We start from the raw sequence: 24,721 nt of genomic DNA on the forward strand, positions 1-24,721 counted from the left end.
TTGTCTAACCGTAAACGAGTTGTAAAACAAGATTGAAGAATGATAGGAAAAAGGTAAACACCAACAAGAGGAAATGTTACGCATATTGGGTACAACGATTAATTTTTTTCTCTTCTTTTTTTCACCACAACTTGAGTTGAGTTGCAAGCTGAAGAAATTTATAACACCATACTCATATATATATGCATGCTTGTACATATGTTTAACGAACATGCTTATGCCTATGAACGTCTGTGTGTATAAAAACAAGTACATACAAGTATCCTCTATTTGGCCCCCAAACAGTTATCGTTGTTGTAGTTGTTGAACAATTACAGCATGTTTGACAAAAAACAACTCTCGCATCAGCAGCAACAATCTCAGAGAAACAAAACTCATGTTCAAATTATTAATAGATCCATGAACAGGTGGCTTTAGAAAATCTCAACTACTGGGGAAGTGGCAATAATTAAAAGCCAAAGAGGAAAGTATGCTCACAACATGTAAGCTCATATGCCGCTACAAATCGCAAAAAGATTCTCACCTAGTTAATATCCATTATAATATTCTCATCCCAAATCTCATCATACATTTGTTATGATTTTCGGTGGAGTCTTTTTATCGCTCTTTCTCTCTGCTGTTCAATTTTAATTTCACAGTCTCCCACTTTGGTCGTCGTTGTTCATTGTAATTGAACATGGCAATTATTTAACTACTGTATGGTACGGTATGGTACCTAAACGTAAATGTACATGTAAACAGACGTATATTTTTGTTTGTATGTATGCAGTACTTCTTTTGGTATTATTTTAATTTCACTTTTTTCGCTCAAAATTGATCAACAAAATAATAAAATATTTTTTGTTTTTGCTGAGAGATAGAGTAGCTTGATTATCACACATGAATGACCAGGGTAGCCACAAAGAACGGTAATATGCAATGATAACTATTGGGTGACTTTTGCATCAAATTTGCTGATATGGGTTCTACTTCCTACTTCCTTTTACGTTGGTCCATAGAAATGTCCCCAAACTTTACGGATTGCGTACTATTTTTATACCCTCCCCCACACATAGTATGGCGGGTATGGCGAATTCTTCATTTCGTTTGTGGGTTAATCTTCAATAGTATATAAAATAAGAACTCTGGCTCTTAAATCGGGAACTCTGACGTAAGGTGTCCGGCCGGTTTTTAACTGTGTATGAGTAGTAGATGACCGAAACTCGTTGTATCGGCGATCTGGTGGCTTACACAGATCAGTTTGTGGCGTCATGTTACGGTCTACGATTACAGCTACGTCACGACACTAGATTTCGATTGGAAAAGAGAGTCGAAGCTCCTTTACAGTAAGCCGAATCTCCTGCTGAACAGCGAGTTGAAGCTCCTGTGGATCCGCTACACGAAGCTTCTGATGAATAGAGAGCCGAAGTTTCTGTGACAATATGTATTTTTTGTATCACTTTGTCGATCTATGTAAGAATTATTGGGGTAATTTCCTCAACGTGGCTCTCGACGCGTTTTGCGAAAAATATTTGATGCCTCGATTCTCTCTTCCTTCATTGGGGGCTTTACAATGTGCTGTTCTTCAGGCGATATGATCTATTTCGCCATCTTTTAGAACTTCAACAATGGTTTTATGTGCTTTGTCAGCTGATTAGGATTCTAAGATGCTATCTATCACTGAATTTCGGGTCGAGATTGAAGTTCATCTCAGTTTATAATTTTCCTTCAGCCTGGATTTGTCCATGGACTATCCCTATGTGGTATAAAGCTTGCCTACAGATGGCATGGTACCCAGGTTTGGTTTGGGAATGATGGATGAAATACTTGGCAACCATATACGATAATGTATGTATGTATGCACACCTTATTAACTGTAAAGAGAAAGAGAATAAGAAATATAAAAGATTTTTTCAATGGTGGAAAATAAGACTTTGGCTTATATTGCTGGGTCGGAACAACGATTCGAGGTAGGTTGCAATATTGGCGGAAGTTGTCTTTAAGCCTAACATTTTCTGGATTAGAACAACCCAAATTCTAATCCTAGTTTGTTGTTCAAAAGTTAAAAAAAAAAAACTTTAAATATAGCATGACACTTAAATCTTTTTTCTTGCAGCTTGAGCTACTGAATAGCAGCTGCCTTCTTCTCGCTGCTTTTCTTGACCAACATACACTCTACGAGTGGCTCTCATTCTCTAGTTTATTAGTTAACTAGATACGTTTGTCTGCCTCCCCCTAAAATGATAATATCACCCCTCCTCCAATAACATAGTGAAAAAACCCAAATATCTAGGCGACGTTACTAGTTTCAACCTGGCAGAGGAGAGTACAGCATTGCCGACACGATGGCAGCGCCAGCGGCAGCATCATCAGTTTTCATGAACAACACAAAAAGGCCACAGAAACTGAAAACTCCAAAGACCCAACACAATTTAGTCTCGTTTTGGACGGTAGCGGTGATCATTCATTCAGCTTTGCTTTGAGTCTGGTTCGCGCATAGAAAGAAAAAAAGAGACCCAAAACCTCCATAGAAAACCACTAGTTATAAAGGTTTTTTCGGTTTTTCTGTCTCATTGTTGGTGTTGTTGCCGTTGCTACCTATCGTGATATTTCTCGTTATGCGTTGTTGGTGTTTTTATTTTTTCTGTGATTCATGAATCGAATTGAAAAAAGTGCAAAGACCATTACAATTACAACAATTAAAGAAGAAGAGGAAAAAAAGGTTCAAGAAGAAATACAAAAGATAACTGGTTTTTCTTCTCCAAAAAAATCCAAACAAGAAAATTTCAGCAAAGAATAACGAGTGCAAAAAGACATTGAAACTAAATTTATTTGAAACAAAAATTTGATTGTGAAACAGTTTAGAGAAAAGCAAAAATTACATTCATAAAATTAACAAAATTATCAAAATTTCCATCTCCCCACCAACAACAAGAAAAAAACGGCAGACAAAGGCCTCATCTATCAAGGCAGTCAGTCGTCTGTGGTGGTTAACAAAGCAACCGATACAAATTACACCAGTCGTCATTAAAACAACAAATCAAAAGAGTAAGTGAGAACATTAAAACGATAGAGAGAGAGAGTGCGAAGTTTTCTTTGTGTTAAATGAGTGCCACACTGAGATTGAGTAACATAGAAGATTGTATTTGAGTGTGTAATTTGTTGGGACTGTGGTTCCTGTAGAAGAAAGCCGCTCTTCTTGTGGAAAAGTATTTAATGTTCTGGATGTAGAAATGTCATAAAAATTTTGCTTGGAATTGTATCCGTTCTTGCCAAACCTTTTTATTTACTCCATTCAGCAAAGCACAAAACATTGCACTTTTTAAAATTATGGATGAAAATCTATTTAAAATTTAATTCTTCATAGACACACTGACCATAGGCTGATCACGTTATCCGAACCTGTGGCATTAATTTGATGTTCAAAACTGACTCATATCTGTCTTTTGTTTACTTTTGGGTTTCCCGAAAGTGTGCCTCGCAGTTAATAATAATTACAAAATTTTGATGTTAATTGCCATTTGACAATTACGTAATCCAAAATCACAAATAAAAACATATAATTGGTTGCATAAAGTGTTTTATGTGCCAAAATAAAAGTAATGATGAGAAGAAGAGGTTAGAACGGCATCTTAGTTGTGGAATACAAGCTATAATACGCTCCTAACACTCATAAAACAAGCCAGAATGTTGTCAAAAAAAGGCTCCAACATCTCACGGTACCAGAATTAACAATTTTTAGAATATTATTGCATGCAATTTCGGTGGATACTTAAAAGAAGGAACACACAGAACCAAGGATTCGTGTTAGATGACGACTTTGACGAGAAGAGTTGCATAAAATATGTAACTACAGAAGCTCCAAGCGAAACTCGTACAGTTAGCAAACAATTTTCTTTCATGCAATAGACGATTGTTATCAAATTCACTACTAGAAAAAATCTATATTTTTTATTAGTGTATAAGGTTTTAGAACTAGCTATAGAACCAAAGTTTACGTTTTAATGGCATATATTCTAAAACTCACCAAATTTCTATGTAAAAGCTAAACTCACTCACAATATGTGATTATTATCCAATTCACTACCAGAAGAAACCTATATTTTTTATTAGTTTATAGGGTACTAGAACTAGCCGTAGGACAAAAGTTTACTGTTTTTTTATTTAGCAAAATAATGAAATTTATTCTAAAACTCACCAAATTTCTATGTAAAAGCTAAACTCACTCGTACAGCTTACATTTATACGGCAACCCTGTTTTGAACTGCGTCCAACTTCACGCAATTATTGGAAAATGTATTTGGGGAAGTCTCTAAAAGCTAATTTATCACAAATTTCCACGTGTTGTGCCATTTACTGACGCAAATATTAAAAAAAGAAAAAAAAAACTTTGGGAGGACGAACCACTGTTGAAGTGAGAAATTTAGTAAGTAAACATTACAAAAACCATAAATCGCTAAGTGAGATATCTGAGATTGTTAATAGAAGCCGATCAGTACACAGTTCATCAAACGGTTTAAAACAGATGAATGTGTCGAAAATTAGTCAAAAACGTCAAATAATAAAATATTTACCTTGAGTGATGAGAAGTATATTTTACGGCAGATCAAAAAGGATCCATTTTTGAGTGCACTAAATCTCGCAAAAATTGCTGAAATGGATTTGAGAAAACTATGTTACCCTCAAACATTAAGAAATATACTGCATAAGTCGAATTAAATGGAAGGAGAGCTAGACATTAACCTCTAATCAGCAAATTTAACCTTTTTGGTTCAGATTCCAAACCTTATGTATGGAGAAAGGCAAATGAAGTGCACCTAGCCAAAAACATAAAGCCTACAGTGAAGCACGGTGTTGGGTCAGTAATGGTATGGGGTTCATGGACTTGGTGTAAGTGAAAGTTCAGCCTTGGCGTAGATTATTATTTTTATCAAGACAATGATTCGAAACACGAGGCTTATAAAGGCCGGTCATGGCTGCTATATAATTGTCCCCACGTCATGGATACATCAGCCCAGAGTCCAGACATAACCCCCATACTAATATCTCTATCTCGATGGACCAGCATACCAAATCTTGCAAAGAAGATTTGAAGAAAGCCATGTTGGAAGAATTGCAAAAATTGAACCTAGCTTTTGCGAAAAACGTGTTATAAGTATACCAAATAGGCTACAAATGTAAAAAAAAATGAAGGAATGCATACAAAATATTAATTATTAATACTTTAATACGAGTTTGGCATTGGGATATGAACACTTTTATTATGGATTCAGCAATAATATTGAATCTTTTTGGTTTCTTGCGAGATAGGGTTTAAAATTTGGATAACTGGAATGATTTTACTTCAAAGTTTCCACATACGTCTTTCTTATAACTTCTGGAATTCTTTTGAGTTATTGCCTCATTGGCAATTTGGTTAGTTATGATTTTAAACTTGTGTTTGTATCCAACTTTAAAAGTAAATTTTCTGAAGAATAAGAAATTTACAGACTTGACATAGGAATGTTAAGGTAGAGGAAATTGACCAATGCATTTTGAACCAGTAAAAAACATGCCGTTTTTGGGTAAATAGTTTAAGCAATAATTTTAGAAATATTTTTTAATTTAAAATATATGATGAGTCCCAATATAAACAATTAGAAATAAAGGAGTTCGGCCGTGTCGAACTTTAAATACCCTCCACAATTAGCTAGGGAAAACACTTTTATGTAAAAGTATTTAAATTCAATCGTGTGCCACATTATATACAATGCCCCGCCACCAGAGAACCCATTACGAATCACAAATGCCAATTTTTAGACAAATCGGTGGGAAAATGTGACTAAAAGCATAAAAATACCGAACATATGAAGGTACCGTTATGTGGGGTAAACTGCTAAATATATTTAGAAATTTTGTGCCGATTATCAATATGCATAATTTATGGGGTCTACGACGAATATTTAGAGGTGTTACAAACGGAACCCTCCTTTTCACTTTCCGATTTCACTCATGAGATTACCTTTTAAATTCTGCCATGATTTTAGGATTGTCAAAACTGGAATGTCGAAGTTTCGGGTCACGCCGATATGGTATCAGATGTTTCTTGTCGGATTTCTAATTTCCACCCACTAAAATGTACTATACGCCTGACCTCTTAAAGCTCGACTTGGTTTAAATTTCGCACATTTTGCTGGTGCTGCTATTACTATTGTTGTTATTACGTCTTTTTTGATCGTCGTAAATGCTGCTAGTGCCGCTAAATGTCGTCTCGTTGAAATGTGTATTGTTTGTTGTTGTTGTGTGGTGGATTGGCGAGATCGGTGCCAGTCAACCAATATCACAGCCATTACGAACGATCTACACAGTGTATGCCGTTGGTCGCGTCAAGCAAAGCTTGACAATCAAGTTTTTTTTTTATTGAGTATTTCCCTCTCTCTCTCACTTTGTTGGATCTTTCTAAGTTTCTCTTTGGGTGTAAGTGTTTGCGTGTGCAATGAATGAGTGTGCCGACGGGGTTTCTCAATGCAAGTTGCTGTTGTTTTTGTTGATCGTTTTCTTGTGAATTTTAAAGCTTGGCTTTTGTTTAGTCTCCAGTTAGCAGCTGTTCGTTCGTCATCATCGTCAGTCAGTGTTAATGCAACATTGAGCGGAGTTAGTTTTGTTTTTTCTTCGTCGTCTTTTTGTTTTTGATATTTTATGGGTGGACTAATACATTCAACAGGTTGAGACTGGGTTTAGCCGCCACTAACGTAAATATGACGCCGTTAAATTAAACATTTTATGATTTGTTTTTAACGCAAGCTGCATTGTGGATTTTCTCTTGACTTCTCAGTTTTTATTGAGCCGTGCTTCGTTGAGTGTTGTGGTGGTGGAAACGTATTCAATCAGTCAGTCAATCAGTTTGACTGTCTATTCAAGTGAATCGATCGATTGATCTAAACTCTCTTCTCGTTCATGTTTCTTTGTTTTCGCCCGTTCATTAGCCATTGTTCGTCGTGTTCGTGGTGTTAATAAAAAGTGTGTGTAGATCGCCAAGAAACAGTTGAAAAATAAATTAAAAAAAGCAAGAAATAAAAATAATTAATTTACCGAAAAAATAAAAAAAAAAAAAACAAAAATAGTTAATTGTGGTTTTGTCAAAATCATATGATTTTTTTCGTTTTTTGGTCAAGATCAATCCGGCAAGATAAACTAGCAAACGAACAATAAAAGGAAAGCTGAAATCTCCAATTTTGGCAAAAATACCAGAAGGCTTGAAAACAACGCAAAACTGAAATATATTCTGCTGACGAATAAAAAAAAATACCCAATTCACCTTTAAAAGTAAGTGAAGAACAATTATCGTTTGGTTTTTGTGTTAGGTTACCTACCTGAAGCAAAGGATTGCTGGCTTATCTCGCCACATTTTGTATATCATCTTTCTAAGCGGCAGCAACACACCTTAAAAATGTCGTTTGCATCATCATCATCATCACCAGCTTCATGGCAAAACAGCAACAACAATTGTTTATTGTAAAAAATCTCAATAATTTGTTCTCGAATTCTGTTTCTCATCTCCAGTCGTGCGCATTAAAGTTTTTTTTTTCTATTTTTTTTTCTATTTCTTAAAAAAATCGACATTTAAAAAACTATACCTGAAACTAGAAAGTACGGCATGCAGTTAGGTGGCTGATCATCTGACAGACGGGCGGCCGTTCGAACGAACGATCAATCGACCGGTCTGTTATTTTATTTTTAGAGGCAAACGACATGCAAGCAAAACCAATGAAGTGAATAGAGGAGTACCTACAATCGAGAAAAAGAAGAAGAAGAAGCTTCGTAAAAGAAATTCCAATTTAACATAATTACACTTACAGAAATATGTTGGGAGGATAGCTAGAATTTATCACTGGGACAACAGGTCTAGGATAAAAGGAATAATGTCTTGATTAAATATCAACATTTTTACCACGGCGAGTGATGATCGAAACGAACTATAGAATTGGGCTTAACTCTAGTTTAGTAAAAACTTTTCAATTTTTGAATTTTTTTCCAGTGGTAGGAATTTTTACCCTGATTCCGGGAGACTATCTTGGGAAACGGACTCGGGACCCCAATTTTTTAAACCGAAAGTCCGGGTTCAAGACCCGTGCTAAATCCGAATTAACTTACCCGATATAGATAACATAGGTATCGTCGGAAACAAATGTTTACATGATGGGTATTTGAATCAGTTCGGAAGTTATAGTAAAATTAGCGATTTGTTGGACCCGGAACTTTTATAAATGCCCCAAAAAGTAAAAAAAAGGCTGATTATGGGGATCAACAAAATTGACGCCAAATTATATCTGACATTCCTGCCTTTCCAAAATGCTACAATTTGTGCTAATACCTGTTCTGGGTTCTGAAATATGGACCTTTCCACCCGCATAACCCGCTTCTTATTATTATGTTTTCAATAAAAAAATGTTTCGTGTAGCCGGCGTTGGACTTCCAAAAGTATCAAATTTGGTTCGCGCTAGCCGGTGTGGAGGAGAGGAGAAAATCTCAAGCCCCGTCTGAAGGCCGGCTACTTATATTGACAGCTGTTGAACAATAATTTTGACCAACCGAATTTAACAAAAATCTAGTTTTAGTTATACAGCTAACCGAAAAGGGTATTGGCACAAATTGTAGCATTTTGGAAAGGTCAGAGATCCCCCACAATGGACCCTTTTTCGATTTTTGGAGGGTTTTATAAAAAATACGGGTCCAAAAAATAATATAAATAACCAAATCATGTGCCCACTTGTTGGATAGGCAAAAATTCTTTCTCGGAATCAGGGTAAAAATACATACCTCTGAAAAAATGCAGCTAAGTCCGATCCGGCCCTGCATATTTAACATAATTCTGTTGAAAAACATAACTAAAATAATCTAAATAACGAATATTGGGAGGTCCCGTTATATGGGGCTATACGAAGACGTGAATTTGTATATGCAATTGCACCGCTATAGGGAGGCTATATGATATCATGCACCGATATAGCTCATATTCGAACTTGACTTGCTCGAACTTGACTCTGTGCAAAATTTTAGCTTCCTATCTTAATTCGTCTTGACTCCAGCGTGATTACAACAGACGGGCGGATGGAAGGAAGAATTTGACGCTGATCAAGAATATATATACTTTGTTAGGTCTAAAATAATTATTACGATGGGTTACGAACGGAATTATGAAATTAATATACTCTCCATACTATGTATAGTGGAGGGTATAAAAACAACAAAGGTACGATAAAAACTAAACCAGTGGTCGGCAAGAGCAGAATTTGCTCGAATTTTGCTCCCACTTAAAAGTGAGGAAAATATGCTCACTCATCTTCAAACGATATTGAACAATTGAGTCTGCTCGACTTTTTTCATCTCCCAGTAGTGCACTCGCTCGAATTCGAGTGAGTTTCACTCTTTGTACAAAATCGAGCGAGATTTCTTACTCCAACCTAATAATTATTTACACTAAATAATGGTGTTTTCAAGGTGCTCTCCTCATTTTCTTACTTATTTCTTAACCGAATCAGTTGCTTTGTAACAGTTACGGTTCCCAGTGGCATAGATTTTCACCATAAAGGTTCAATGATTTTGGCAAATGTTTTCCATACCTCTTGAATTTAGGTATTTTAAAGATATCGATGATAAGCTCTAATTTGACAAGTCAGTTTCGCAGAAAATAAATTTTTCTATATAGATCCGCTATATTTGGTGGAACCTCAAATATGTGTGTCCTTTTTGGCCCTTTGTAGGGGTTTCAACAAAATTCCCATATAATGGGTCTGTCTGAAAGTTTTTAGGATTTCCGACAGTAACTGTTAGAGATCAAAATAAAAAGGCCTATTTCGGGGGGCTACTTACAAAATAACAAAATAAATATATTAAAAATTTTATAGTGTGAATACGGTGCGGTATCTTAACATCTTTGCCGCTGACTATTGCCATTTCTTATTTGTTTTTTTTTTTTTTTTTGTTTCCATATACTACTTGATTGATCGATAACGTTCTTAAGAAACCAGTTTTTTGTTTTGAAATTCAACAATTCGATATCGTCTGAGTTCTTTGTTTTCATCTTTTGGATTTCTTAGTAATTGCTGTTATCTTTTATTTTGTATAATAAATTAATGCTAATTTCAATTTCGTAGTTGATATTTTTTGATGGTGTTGGTACGAGTACTTCCCCAGCATTTGGTTTTGGCGTAGCAAAATTATTTGAAAGTATGTCAATAATTTTTGGATAAAAAGTGTAAATAAATCGGATGGAATTATTCTGTGAATTTTCTTACAAAGAAACATAAGATAGGATTTTATCCCTTTTTTAACAGTAAGCTCAAAATATTTAAAACTATTTGTTACAAAAATTAGGAACGCTTCAATTAGCAAGAAATTAGAAAAAAAATCTGAAATAACTATTTGTTGCATATGTATCTTATGAAACAACCCTCGCATGTGATCAAAGTTCAATCAACCAGAGCATGTTGGTTGGTGGTGTTGGCGGTGGTGGTAAGAGCGAGTATACTGCTGATAAAAGTCCATATTTTCCTTATCGTATCTTCGGTAAACTTCCGTTTCTTATATTTCTTCGTCTTTTTTTGGTTAAGTGAACTCCAATTCAAAACAAAAACAAACCAAGGAAGGAAGTGAGATCAACAATCACTTGAGTCGCTCGTATGCGGGCAGCCGGCAAGCAGTGTTCGGCTCAAGTGTTTATTTTTCAGCATCATTTCCAAGAGGTTAATGATATTGATTTTGCTAGCTTAAATCATGACAGGCTATTAATATTGTTTTTAAATAATTCAATTTTGAAACACAAAAAAAAAAAAAAAAAAAACATTGACTTCTTTTAGCTTTTGCAAATGCATTATTAATATCGATAATTTCGAATACAGAAGGCCAATTGTTTTTCATTGAATGGAATTTACCAATTGGGGTTCTCAGTATTTTTGCTCCTCGAAAAAAATATTTAATAAAAGTCCATTTTTTGGTTTAGTCCTCTTATAACCATGGTAGAATTCAGAACGAAAAGTCATTTCAAACAAGCATATCCATCTTTGCCTTTTCCGTCCTTTTCAAATTTGACTGTATAGAAACCTGTAGTGCGATTCTCTAACTCATTTTTTGAGTTACCGACAAAAATCGGTAACTTTCAAACGCAAAATTTGATATAAAAAAGAAATAAAAGTTGAAAACATTGGTATCTATCAGTAGGCCTTACCGACTACTTTAATTTCGTCGCTAACTTACCAACAAATTTCGTTAATTACCGAAATTATAAGCATTTTAATTTTACCGATTTTTGTCGGTAACTCGAAAAATGAGTTAGAGAATCGCACTACTGGTACCATGTAATATTATTCTCAAACTTAGACCGAGTTCGGAGATGGGCAATATCGGTCCACTCCTTGTGATACCTCTCCCACAAAGGGTCGATATTTTCAAAAAAATATTTTACTGCATTGAAAGAGAATGGAAATGGAATGCAAAGACATAGAAGTGTAAAGATAGGACAAGACAGAGTAAAATATGGCAACCCTGTGGAAAATACCTCTGTTGTTATGATATCGTAACAACATAGTTACCAATGTTAAGCAATTTCAACCGCTAAGGCCATATGCAATTATTTGGGAAGGTATATGGAATAGAATTTTGAAACCAATATTTTGGATTATCCAAACTTTTATTTGTCATTCTTTCCTATAATTGTGTTTTTTATATTAACATGCCTCTGTCATGAGCTGTTATTCAAGGTAGTATAGCCACAAACCATTTGCTCAAAATGCATTTTGTCTAGTCTTTACCATTTTAGGTCTTTGTGGAATGGCTCCAACTTTGCAGATCCTAATATTTGCATCAGTGTGAAAATTGACCATATCGGTTCACTCCATCAAGTACCTCTCCCACAAAGGGTCAAAATTTTGTATAAATATAAAATAAATAAATAAATATAACTCTTAACTCTTATAAAATATTTTTATTAACTCAAGGTCTGGTGTTACGATGAAATATATCGGTCCACTCCTTCTGGTACGTCCCCACAAAGGGTCAAAATTTTGCATATCCATGAGGCTCATAAAACGCGAAATTAACATTCGATTTTATTCAGAATTGGCACATCAGAATATTTCTATCAACACCAGATCTGTTATAAAGATGGTAGATATTGGACCATTCCTTTTGGTACTTACCCCACAAAGGGTCTAAGTTTTGAATAACCAATGCGATTATAAAATCCGAAATATACATCTGATTCTCTTCATATTTCACACAACCCATTATATATACTGACACAAGATCTGCTGTGAAAATGGGTTATATCGGTCCACTCCTTCTGGTACCTCCCCCAGAAGAGGTCATAATTTTGTAAAAGGATGAAGCTCATAAAACGCGAAATTAGCATCCGATTCCATTCAGACTTGGTACATCTAAATATTTCCATCAAGACAAGATCTGATATAAAGATGGTAGAGATCGGACCATTTCTTCTGGTACCTCCCCCACCTAGGGTTCAAGATTTTGAAAAACAAAACGCTCAAAGCAAGCGAAATAAGAATCCAACTCTCTTCAAATTTCACACATACTAACCTTTTTTGCTAACACAATATCTGTTGTGAAGATGATATATATATCTGATACCTCAACCACAAAAGGGTCACAATTTCCAATACTTTTATCTGTAGTAACTTGCGAAACAAATCGGTCATTTTAGTTCTAACCATAGACGATGCCAGCTAGCAATTGGGTGTAGCTACTATCATGGCTCTCTCAGTCGCTTTCCGGAAACCAACGTTTTTGGGCTCCGGAGAAGTATGATTGCAAAGCTGAAACTTAAAGGAGAATGCAAAAAACGGGCTGTTACTACCGACGTCATATTCAAAATAGGACGACTCTTCTGTCTGGGAAAGGTTCTTTGATTTGTTTTTAGACACTTCCGATTTTGCCAGCACTGCACTTATCACCTGACATTTTTCTGCACATCGGGCTGTTTACAAGCCAACGGCATTACTTCCTTTATCAGTATAGTTGCATTATTCGTAGCAACATCTTTAACGTTTTGTCCAATATTCTTCTGCATTTTGTTGACATGTATAAGTCAATTGTTAACGATTGGTTGTGGAACTTTTTCCCAACAACAATATAATAGAAAATTCAGGATTCAACAAAGTACACATTGAAGGACCTACCAACTTTTGATACCCTCCACCTTGGAAAGGAGGGTATATTAACTTTGTCATTTCGTTTGTAACATCCCTAAATATTCGTCGTGGACCCCAAAAGGGATATATATTCATAATCAGCATAAAATTCTAAGTCGATTTAACGATGTCCGTCTGTCTGTTGAAATCACGATACAGCCCACATTATTTGACGTAGGGCATCAAAATTTAGCAGAATAATTTGTATTGTGTTTAGGATTGTTGGGATTGAAAATGAGATATATCCGTCCACGTTTTGGTATAGTCCACAAACAATGGTACCTTCCGATATTCGGTATTTTGATGATTTTTGCCAAATTTTTTCACGGATTTGTCTAAAAATTGGTATTTGTTGGTCATTATGGGTTCTGGCTGCGGTGGCGAAACATTGCATGTATAGGTCCACGTTTTGGTATAGCTGCCATATAACGGTACCTCCAGATATTCAATATTTTGATGATTTTTGCCACATTTCTTCGCGGATTTGTTTAAAAATTGGTATTTTTGTATCCTAATGGGTTCTAGCTCCGTTGCCGAAATATTGTATGTATAGGTTCACGTTTTTGTATAGCCCCATATAGCGTTACCCGATATTCAATATTTTGATGATTTTGCGACATTTTCCCACGAATATGTCTAAAAATTGGTATTTGTGGGACATAATGGGTTCTAATGTTTCCTTTACCCTAAGGTGGAGGGTATTAAAAGTTTGGCCCTGTCGAACTTAATGTTTTTTTACTTGTTATATTTTCAATTAAAATGATTTCAATTTTTAAACAAGATTTTCTTTTCCGTTCTAATAAAAATTTGATATATTTTTGAATTTATGGAAAATTTGATATTCAAACCAAGGCCTACATAAGGTCGACCAGAAAGCCCATCTGACAAACAAGTTTGCTATCAAAATCATAAATGTGATTTGAAATTCAAAGATAGTGAAATTACGATAATGCAAAAACTACTGAGATTATTGTCAAATCGTTGTCAAAAGAAGTCTTCCTGACTGACCTTAATTCAAACCGAAATATATGCAAACGAATTTGACAGAAATCGGCCACCTTCAGGAAAAAAAAAAATAATCAGCTGAAATCAGCTATAATTTGGCAGTATGGGTTTTCACTGGGTAGTTTAACTACCAGCTAAAATATTCAATTACCCGCTAAAAATTTCAAATCAGTTGTAATTTAATATTTCGTGTTGTAAGATCCATAAAATTCATAAAACTCGTAAAATTAATCGAATTGAATAGGATCGGATTAGGATTTGATTCTGAAAGACCGTTGGGTATTTTACACCTCATGTCTCCAAATTAATATCGCATATTAAAAATCTTGGTTGTAATCATCGCTATCTCCTGTAATTTTTGTTATTAAAAATTATAATACTAATGTCAATATTGTTGATAATTTCCAATAAATTGTAAATTGTTTTCTCTTGTTCGTGATTAATGAATTTTAATAAGTTTCATCATTCATAGTCATTAAATATCCTGTCCTATTAATTGATTTGTCTATATTAAAAAAATAAATAAAATATTATTAAACAAATGAAAATTTCCACCAGATAACAGAAGTTAAAAAAACGTGTGTGTTTTTTTTTTCTATTGCGTGAAATGACCAGTCAAAAGTTATGTCCACAACGCCTCCTCTCTTTTGTTGTTGTGGTTGCAGTTGTTGTTTGTTTGTCTCTCCATTCAATTGTCGTGGCTGAATGACTGGCTGGCTGGCTATGCTTTGTGCATATTAACTACTTTAAATATTATTAAATTAAATTATAGGGAAAATATGTATAATACTTAATAATATAATTGTAATTTGCATATGTCTAGTGAGAGGCATAAGGAGTGAAAAAGAGAGGGGTTAGTGGGTATTTAAACGAGGTTGGGAATATAATGTGTGAATATCAAAAAAAAAATAATAATAATAATAAAATAAATAAATAAAAAATAAATTAGTGAAAAATGGTATTCATTGGAATTTTTTTTAAAACGCACAATGAGTATCAAAAGCATTTAGCATTTCTTTTTGGATAATTCTATGAAAAGAAAATATGGAACAATTCTTACGTGTGGGATTTTTTGAATTGTTGATATTTTTTTTTTTTTTGTAATTTCTTTCAGAAATTTCTTAAAAAAAGGCTGGAATGTGAGCGCATTTTCTGATCATAAAATACACATTTGTCGGGACTCTTCTAAATAAATCACATATGAGTCTTCTTCTAGATAAATTAAGAGTAATTTTTTTCAATTTTCTGAGTAAAATTAAGTTAAGGCATTATACCCTACAACACTATGTGTTGGGGGTATTATAAGTTTGATTGGGCCAACAATTATGTAACACCTCGACTATAGCCTTTCCCCGCACGACTATAGCCTTTGCTTACTTGTTTTTTGATCAATTATGAGTCCTTAGTGACTAATTTTTTACTCTCCTAAGTGTCATATAACACCCATATGTACTTTCATTTCCGCTTTTTTAAGTCACTTTTGTCTTAAATTCGAGTCATTTCTGAGTCCAACATTAGTGTTTACGATTCTACAAATCACGTATGTAATTTCTAAATATTCGAATTTACCCTGGAAAGAAGAATATGTATATATATATATATATATATATATATATATATATATATATATATATATATATATATATATATATATATATATATATATATATATATATATATATAAGTTTATTTAAAATAAAAATAATTAAGCTTCTATAATTATAATTTGTACTAATATTTTCCATGTTCATTTGCATGTGTAATATAAACAAAATTCTTAATTTCAGTAAATGCAATTTTTTCTGGACTTGGAAAACAATTAAAATTCAAAAAATAAGAAACCAGAAACTTTAATGGGATCGTTTTTTGTAACTAGGTCTCTTTCATATCCTTGTCGTTGCTAGTTTATTTGAGATAACAAATATCTGAAATAAAATATGTACAAATCTGTCCATTTTACTAATACTTTATATACGTATTAAAAAGACAAACTTTTGATTACTGTCACTAAATAACATTTTCTGCACTCGGCATTAGACTGTCCACTTCCAGCTGTTTTGGCAGGTTAAATTATCTGAAACAAACTTTCGAACGGCAGCCTGAAGAAATTGTGGGGCCTTCACCAACGGTTTTTGCAATAAACTCTTTCTGGAAATAGATTATAAAAATTATATGAGTATTTTGTAAAGTAGTGAATTAATCAATCAAAGGCAAATATTCTATACTTACAAATTATTTAAATGCTGTCTTATTTCAATTCATCGAAGGCTTGCAAATACTTTTTTTTGCCATTCTTTTCATTTTAGATTTTCTATTTTTTTTTTTTTAAAGGAAAAAATATATTTAATAAAAAATTAATAAATAGAAAAAAAAAACAAACAGATAATCGTACACTTTTTAATATTTTTTTTACATTTCCATATTTTACACTTTTACTGTTGGCTTTTTATAAATGAACAATAAGTCAACTTTTTGATAGTCACTCCAGAAACCCAACGAAATGGTCCGTTATGCTTGGCAAAACAAACAGCATTTAAGCACTTATATGTGCAAAATATGATCAAAAAATGCATAAGTATGATCACTTTTCAAACAGCTGTATGATCTTTTTAAGAATAATTATTTTTCAATCTCTAGTTGATCGCAATACGATAATAAATAACGAAAAAAATAGCCACAATGATTGATTTTCGATTCCCATACATTTTGCTGTTGTATAGTAAATTACTTTCTTTTTACTCATTAGAGAGAGTTATTTTCGAGTTGCTTTTCGATCATACAAGTTAGTTAATCATTTTTTGATCACCAAAATAACTCGAAGAAGACTCACTAAAGTGATTTTTTCAAAAACAATCTTCCAAATGCTAGCTGGGATGGCTTAAAATATGTAATTAGTATTTATTTATTTATTTGTATAGATCCCACAAAGTATAGATATTCTTGATCAGCATAAATTTCTATGTTGATTTAGCGATGTCCGTCTGTGGAAATCACTTAAGTTTCCGAACGAAATGATAGGCTGATAAAAAGTGATGCTAGTTCTGTAGGACTTTTGGTATTGAAAATGGGCTATACAGGTCCACGTTTTCGTGAAGTCCCCATTAGTTTAGTTTAACCCCAATTTGCTGTAAATTGGCAGCATTGCATCCATTATGTAAGAAATATCCTTCCTTAGAACTGTCAAGTTTTGGTATAGTACCCATATAACTATACCTCCAGGTATTCGGTGTTTTAATGATTTGTGTCAGATTTTTCACCGGGAAAGTTTCAAAATTTTCTATCACCGAAAATTATCTATGTAGGTACATGTTTCTGTATAGACCCTATATAACGGTATTTTGATGACTATAGCGATTAGTCCAATTTTGGATACTCTTTCCAACATTTCGGCAAGTAACTCAAGAATAAATGATTCAATGTTGTCTTCCAATGCGTCCATTGAAGAGAACACGTCCGTATAAATATGAGCTATAAAATAAGTGACAATTTAAAAAAAAAAATCAGAATTTTTTCTCATTCCCACCATACCAACCTCGTTTAAGACTAATTTGAATTGAAAACAAAATAATTTTTCCAACTACGCTGCTTTTCTTTTTTTTCTTGATATTCATAATAAAGTGGATATGCAGACTGCAAAAAACGCGGCGGATGGACAGACACAACCGGCTATGACAAACTGACCAACCGACAATAACTTCCGTAGATGCAAAAACGCCAGCAAAAAATAATGCTAGCCTCTGACGATAGAGCTCCGGACGGTGTGTGTAGGAATTTTTTTCTTCTATAGATTTTGTGGTTGGTCAGATTTACCTAAGACGCTGTTTTTGTTGTGATTGGAGGCTTTATTTCACATCTCCATATACAGGGTGTTTCGTCATATTATGCCATGCCATGTGTAAGTTGTGTTTGTGCGAGTGTGTGTGTTTTTGAATGATCAAAACATACTTGTACCATATTTGCACTCATTATTGCACACAGTCGATCGGCGAAAAGCGTCGGGCGTCAGGCGGCGGGCGGTTAACTACCACCAGATTGTGTGAGAGTATTTGATTTTTGTGTGGCTCATTTTTTTCTTTTCCTTGGCTTTTGTTTTCGCTGTTTTCAAACAATTTAGGTTTTCTTGGTTTATTATTTGTTTTGGTTGGTAGTTGTTGTTTTATAACAGAAAAAAATTAACGTGTTTACAACAACGCTGGGCCATTGTTTTGTGTTTTTGTTTTTTTTTTCTCTATTTTGATTAGTGGCAAAAGCGGCGTCGGTGGTGGCGTTAGTACCTTTGCGTGGCTACGATCGTTGCCTTGATTATGTTTTTGCCCCGACCGACTGTCCGTCCGTCTGCCTGTCTTTATTTGGCTCATTTTGTGTTACTTTCGCTTTATTTTGCAATAAAACAATATTAAATGCTAATATTTACTTGTTGTTGTTGTTTTGTTAGGTTTTGTTTAAACTTTTTTGTTTGTATTTTGTGGTTGTAGTTGTGTTCGGTCGGTCGGTTGTAGCGTTTGATATTTTTTTCTTGTTGTTTCGTCTTCGCCTGTAATCTCTTATTCATATTTGGCCTGTATTAAGTTGATGGTTTTAGGGGTATACCCTTCTTCTTCCCCCGTTCCATTACTTATTTAGCCATCTGTTTAAAAAAGTGGCGTTTTTTTCGATTTCATTAAAATAATTACATACATGGTCACCTATTAACATTATTACGTCAATAAAATCAACCTCAACGGGGCAATGGACACATACCTAGTCTGGCAGTTGTTTGATTATTATGTGTAATCATTGGATAGAAATCTAAACTCGGAATTTTGGTTTCGAAGAGACATTTGTTTGTTGCAATATTTTTTTTAAGTAAAACATTAAAACTAACCCGTTTTTTTTGGCAGAGATTATAGTTGTGTTCCAGAAGTTTTAATAGTAAAACCATAGACAAATTAGATATAGACTAAAAAGTTTTAATATTTTCCCTTCCGGCAGATGTCACTATTGTTGATCTTGGGCCAGTCAAGTCACTCAGGGCTAGTGAAGTCACTCGACTTCGAAAACAATTTATTCATTTTTCTGCTATTTAAGTTCTATATTTTTATATTTCACGACATATTTGGATAATGTAAAAGTAAACAAAGTCGATGTTTCGTTTTTAATTGATAAATAATAAAGAATCATAAAAATATTTAATATTTTGTATTTTGAGAGAATTGAGTGAGTCTACTGAACCTCTCTCACAGCATGAACGACATCTATTGAAGCAATTTTTTCAGAGATAACAGATGAGACAACTTTTTAGTCTATACCTAATTTGTCTATGGTAAAACTAGCAGAAGAGAGAACAGTACAAAATGCTATTCTCATTTAGGTGCGCTCAAAAAATAAGGGAACGGTAAATTAGCAGAAATGCGATATAAAGTCAACATTCAAAATTCCAAAAGAAAACAGCCTAAATCGGACTGGTGAAACCTTACTGAAATGGACGCCAAATTTTAAAAAAATGAGTATTGAAAATAAGTTTAAATTAATAATTATTTTTGAATGCTGTTTATTTAGAAAGTTTTGTTTTCAGAATGCGTTTAAGAGTATTTAGAGGTGGAGTTTTCTCAAATCCCAACCCCGGAGAAGCTCACATGGTTGCAGGCGCCGGTAAAATTAATGTTAAGTCTGCTAGAAGATTTAATGCCACAAGTTGGGAAGACAGTCAACCTAAAAAATAAAAAGAAAATGTTCACAGTAATAAGCGAACATCTTTGATTTTAAGCTTAATTTTTTAATTTACCTTTCACTAATTTTGCACTGTTTTCCAATACATTTTCTTCATCTGATTCCTCATTCTGCCAGTCCTCTTCACTCCTGGATTCATCCAAAAGTGAATACATCAGTTGCTCCATGTTTTCTCTTTTTGTTTGTTGCACGACAAATATTAGTTTTTCTTTAGTTTTAAAGTTTATCTTTTTTCTTTACATTTGTTGTCACCCGCGAACTTTGAAATCAGTACACGACACAATATACGACCCTGCCAATTAAATGTCAAATTTACAATTTGCACATTTCTGGTCGGCCAAATTCATGTAGCTAAAACAAGCAGAAATGTGCACCAGTCAGCACCATTTTTTTCTCGAGAGAGCTGCAAGTTTTGCCAGTTTTTGGAGTACGGGAACGCGTTGTAGCAGAATTAGCACTAATTAGTACTAATTTGTAGGTTCTGGAACACAACTTATAAAAGAGGCCTCATATCATGTCTTGTTGGTAGTCTTTTCTGCAAAAAAAAAAAAATATTTATTACCGTTGACCTTGGCACAACCAGTAAGGTAGCTTAAAATGAAAGGAAAATGCAAATCTAAACTTTAGTCTTATTGTTTAAGTTTGAATAAATGAAAGCTGGTGTAGTCTTAGGGTTGTATCACAACCCAATTATAAGGTCGACAAGTAAGACCAGCTGATATCTACATTTTCTGTCAATATGATTTGATTTCGCCTGACAACTACAATAAATTTCAATACTTGTTCGATTCTATCAAAAATTTTATTTAAAAAAAGTAAAAAGGCTGTAGGTTCGACCGGGACACCATGTAGGTAAAATCATCAAAATATCGAATATAGGGAGGAACCATTATATGGGGGCTATACAAAAACGTGGACCTGGCAAAATAAACATGTCTGCAAAATGTTAGCATTCTATCTCGATTCGTTCGAAAGATAGCGTGATTACAACAGACAGACAGACACACAGATAGACGGACATCGCTAAATAATCGACATAAAATTTGCGCTGCTAAAGAATATATATACTTTTTTGGGTCTTACATGAGTATTTCGAGGAGTTACAAACGGAATGACAAAGTTAATATACCCTCCATAGTAGGTTATCGTAATAAAAAGTTTGACATTCTTGCAGTTGTGGAACGGGCCAATTATTCTAAATTTATATGCAAGGTTACTGTTTTCACATTTATTTTTAGCACTTTTTAAGCATACGTTTAGACGCTCCCAAGAATTGTTAATTCCATTGCGCATGCGGCAAATTAAAACCACTGTTTATGAAAGTCAAGTTCATTTGACGCATGCGCAATGGAATTGATGATTAAAATCCACTCGATAGATAAATTTATTCTAAGCCACCCTTTATTTAAAAGGTGATTAACTTAAAACCTTTCACAATCCTTTTTGTGATTGTAAAATGTTATGATTGATGCAACGAATATAAGCTATTGAACTACATATCGTTTTTTTATATTGCTTTAATTTAAAAAATTCCAGTACTTTAGGCTTTTGTGAATGTTCATTTGAATTGTGTGCATAAATCTTTCAAGTGCACAGACCTCATCCCATTTTATTAGGTTAATAACTTGGTTTGACGAGTAATTAACGTTTTCATTTAACCAGATATTCAGTTACAGTATTCTAATCAGGATTTTCAAGATAATCAACACATATAAGAACAATTTTCGGTGTGTGATTTATATTTATTCATTTACACATTGTAGAAAATTGAAAAAAGATAAATAAAAAAGGTTAACTTGCAGCAAAAAAATTGTCATCGAAGATTACAATTCTGCCTAAATATTTGCTTTGATAATTAAAAGGTTAAAAATTAAATGGTTGATAATTAAAAGTTAAAGGTTGTATTTGCCTCATGAAAATACATTGTAATAAGAACTAGTCTCCTTCCTTCTATTCTCTTTTTGATATATCCTCTCTCATCTTTACCCATCATACCAATCATGGCCCAAGTACAAGTTCCCCCTGCCAACCCAGCTGACTACAAAATGTAATGTCAAAATGCATTATTGTGATTGAAATCAAAGAACAAAAGATAACAATAGCGCAAAAAGTGTAAAAAATAATGTTCATCTGGTTTTTAAAATTGGCAGGGAGAGCTTGTTATTGCGACAAAATATTAGTCCATGGTAGAGGTAGTTGCATCAACGCTTGGGAACATTGATATGTCCATTTTTTTTAATGTTTCTTAAAAAATACAGTAGCTCCAAGCAAAACTCGTACACTTAGCAAACAAATTTCTTTCATGCAATATATGATTCATGCAATATATGATTATAATAAAATTCACTACCAGAAGAAACCTATATTTTTATTAGTTTATAGGGCACTAGAGCTAGCCGTAGAACTGTTTTTTTATTTAGCAAAATAATCAAATTTATTCTAAAACTCACCAAATTTCTATGTTAAAGCTAAACTCACTCACAATATATGATTATTATCCAATTCACTACCAGAAGAAACCTATATCTTTTATTAGTTTATAGGGTACTAGAACTAGCCGTAGGACAAAAGTTTACTGTTTTTTTATTTAGCAAAATAATGAAATTTATTCTAAAACTCACCAAATTTCTATGTAAATGCTAAACTCACTCGTACAGCTTACATTTATACGGCAACCCTGTTTCGAACTGCGTCCAACTTCAAGCGATTGTTGGAAAATGTACTTAGGGAAGTCCCTAAAAGCCCATTTATCAAACATTTCAACGGGTTGTGTAATTTACTAACGTAAATATTAAAAAAAAATAATAAAAAATCGAAAGACAACAAGGACAAACCACTGTTGAAGTGAGAAATTTATTAATTAAACATTACAAAAACCATAAATCGCTAAGTTAGATATGTGAGATTGTTAACAGAAGCCGATCTACAGTTCAGTACATCATAAAACGGTTCAAAACAGATGGATGTGTAAAAATAACCCAAAAACGGCAAATAATAAAATATTTACCTTGAGTGATGAGAAGTACATTATGCGTCAGATCAAAAAAACCAAAGCTCGCAAAAATAGCTGAAAAGGATTTGGGAAAATTATGTTGCCCTCAAACTATAAGAAATATACTGCATAAGTCGAAATACAAGGAAAAATTGCGTCGTATTTGGGACACCCTTTATTTAAATATATGATTGACTTCTGTTATGATTATTCAAATTGTTGACCTCCTTGGAGTAGGTCCCGAAGGAATGGGCCAATATTGTCCATTTCGTGTCGGACTTAAAAAAATATGATATAAATATAGAGACGTGTCTGGTTTAGACTATATCGACTTCTTCCTTCACTTTTTAAGATATGATCATTTTTAAAATGTGAGTGATGTACCAGATAAAGTCGATTTCAATATTGTCCTACTTCCTCTAATACAGATAAAAATATTGGTATGGGCAATATTACAAGAAATTCCAACATTTATATCCAAATTTATGCGAAATCATAAATTCCATATTTATCTCAGAAGAAATATTTAGATATAGCAAGTTGTAAAGAATCGCTAACTTGTTTCGCAAGTTATGACAGAAAAAAGTATTGGAAATTGTGACCCTTTGTGGTTGAGATACCAGAAGGGGTTCGCAGATATATATCATCTTCACAACAGATCTTGTCGTAGCAAAAGTATTTGTATTTGTGAAATTTGAAGAGAATTGGATACTTATTTAGCTTTCTTTGAGCTTTTTTTTTCAAATCTTGAACACTATTTGGGGGAGGTACCAGAAGATCTCCCAATATGTTCAAATATCTCATCTTCATAGCAGATCTTGTCTTAGTAGAAATAATCGGATGTGTGTAATATGAAGAGAAGCGAATGCTTCTTTCGGATTTTAAAATCGTTTTGTTTATTGAAAACTTTGAGGCTTTGTGGGGGATGTCCCAGAAGAAATAGTCCGATCCCTACCATCTTTTTAACAGATCTTGTGTTGAAAGAAATATGAAGATGTACAAAGTCTGAATGGAATCGGATGTAAGTTTATCATTTTATGAGTTTCATGGATATTCTAAATAGTTTCCCTTTGTGAGAGAGGTACCCGAAGGAGTGGACCGACATATTCCATCTTCACACCAGTCTGTGAACTCATAAAAATATTATATTGTGTGTAATTTGAAGAGAATCAGACTCTTTCAACATATAGGGGAGATAAAAAACTGTAACAAAGTCTAACGCCATATTTTTTATTTTTTTTTTTTTATTTTATTGAATGAAAGCAAAAAATGTCGGAAATAAGTAATTTTAAAATAAGTTTAGATTTGTTCGAATTGGTCACCTTTGGCACAAATTATGGCCTTCAAACGGCCAATGAAACCTTCACACGCTGCCCGAATTTTGCTCTGCGGTATTTTGGCCTATTCCCGGCGAAGCGCTTGCTTGAGGTGATCGACACTTTGGTATTTTTAAGTCCCAACCTTGCTTTCCAAAATACTCCAAACACAATGAAAATAAAGCGAGGAACCTCATGTTGTAACAATTCGTGCTGAGTGCGATGGTGCTGAGTTCTGTTGGAATGTCTAAGGTCTGCGGCCAAAATGTTTGCGTGCCCAAGGCTTTTATACACCATCCAGAATATTTTCGCGATAATATTCGGCATTTATTCTGATGCCACGGTCGATTAATACGAGCGCGGAGAGCGACAATCGGCTGTTATGGCGGCCCACACCATCACCATGACCGGAGCTTGAGTTCTGGTGGCCAACCGAAGGTGCACATTTTCAGCTGACCTCTTTGGCAAGTAAACACGATCATATTGTTTGTTTACAAACTGCTGGAGAACGAATGTTTTCTCATCGGAGAAAACCA

The 24,721-nt window shown here is 33.8% G+C and overlaps 1 protein-coding gene across 2 annotated transcripts in view; it reads left to right on the forward strand.

The window, feature by feature from the left end:
* Positions 1–2,549: 2,549 nt before the first annotated feature.
* Positions 2,550–24,721, forward strand: part of LOC101894868 (PTB domain-containing adapter protein ced-6) — a 29,785-nt gene continuing 7,613 nt past the window's right edge. Inside the window, exon 1 of one of the 2 annotated variants that reach the window (XM_059120579.1) lies at positions 2,550–3,027. The gene's annotated coding sequence lies outside the window, so the exon portion shown is untranslated. Of the gene's footprint in view, positions 3,028–6,763; positions 7,285–24,721 lie in introns of those variants that run through there. The other variant, XM_059120578.1, reaches the window with a different exon arrangement.

Source organism: Musca domestica, unplaced genomic scaffold (assembly GCF_030504385.1).
Source record: "Musca domestica strain aabys unplaced genomic scaffold, Musca_domestica.polishedcontigs.V.1.1 17, whole genome shotgun sequence".
NCBI lineage: Eukaryota > Metazoa > Arthropoda > Insecta > Diptera > Muscidae > Musca > Musca domestica.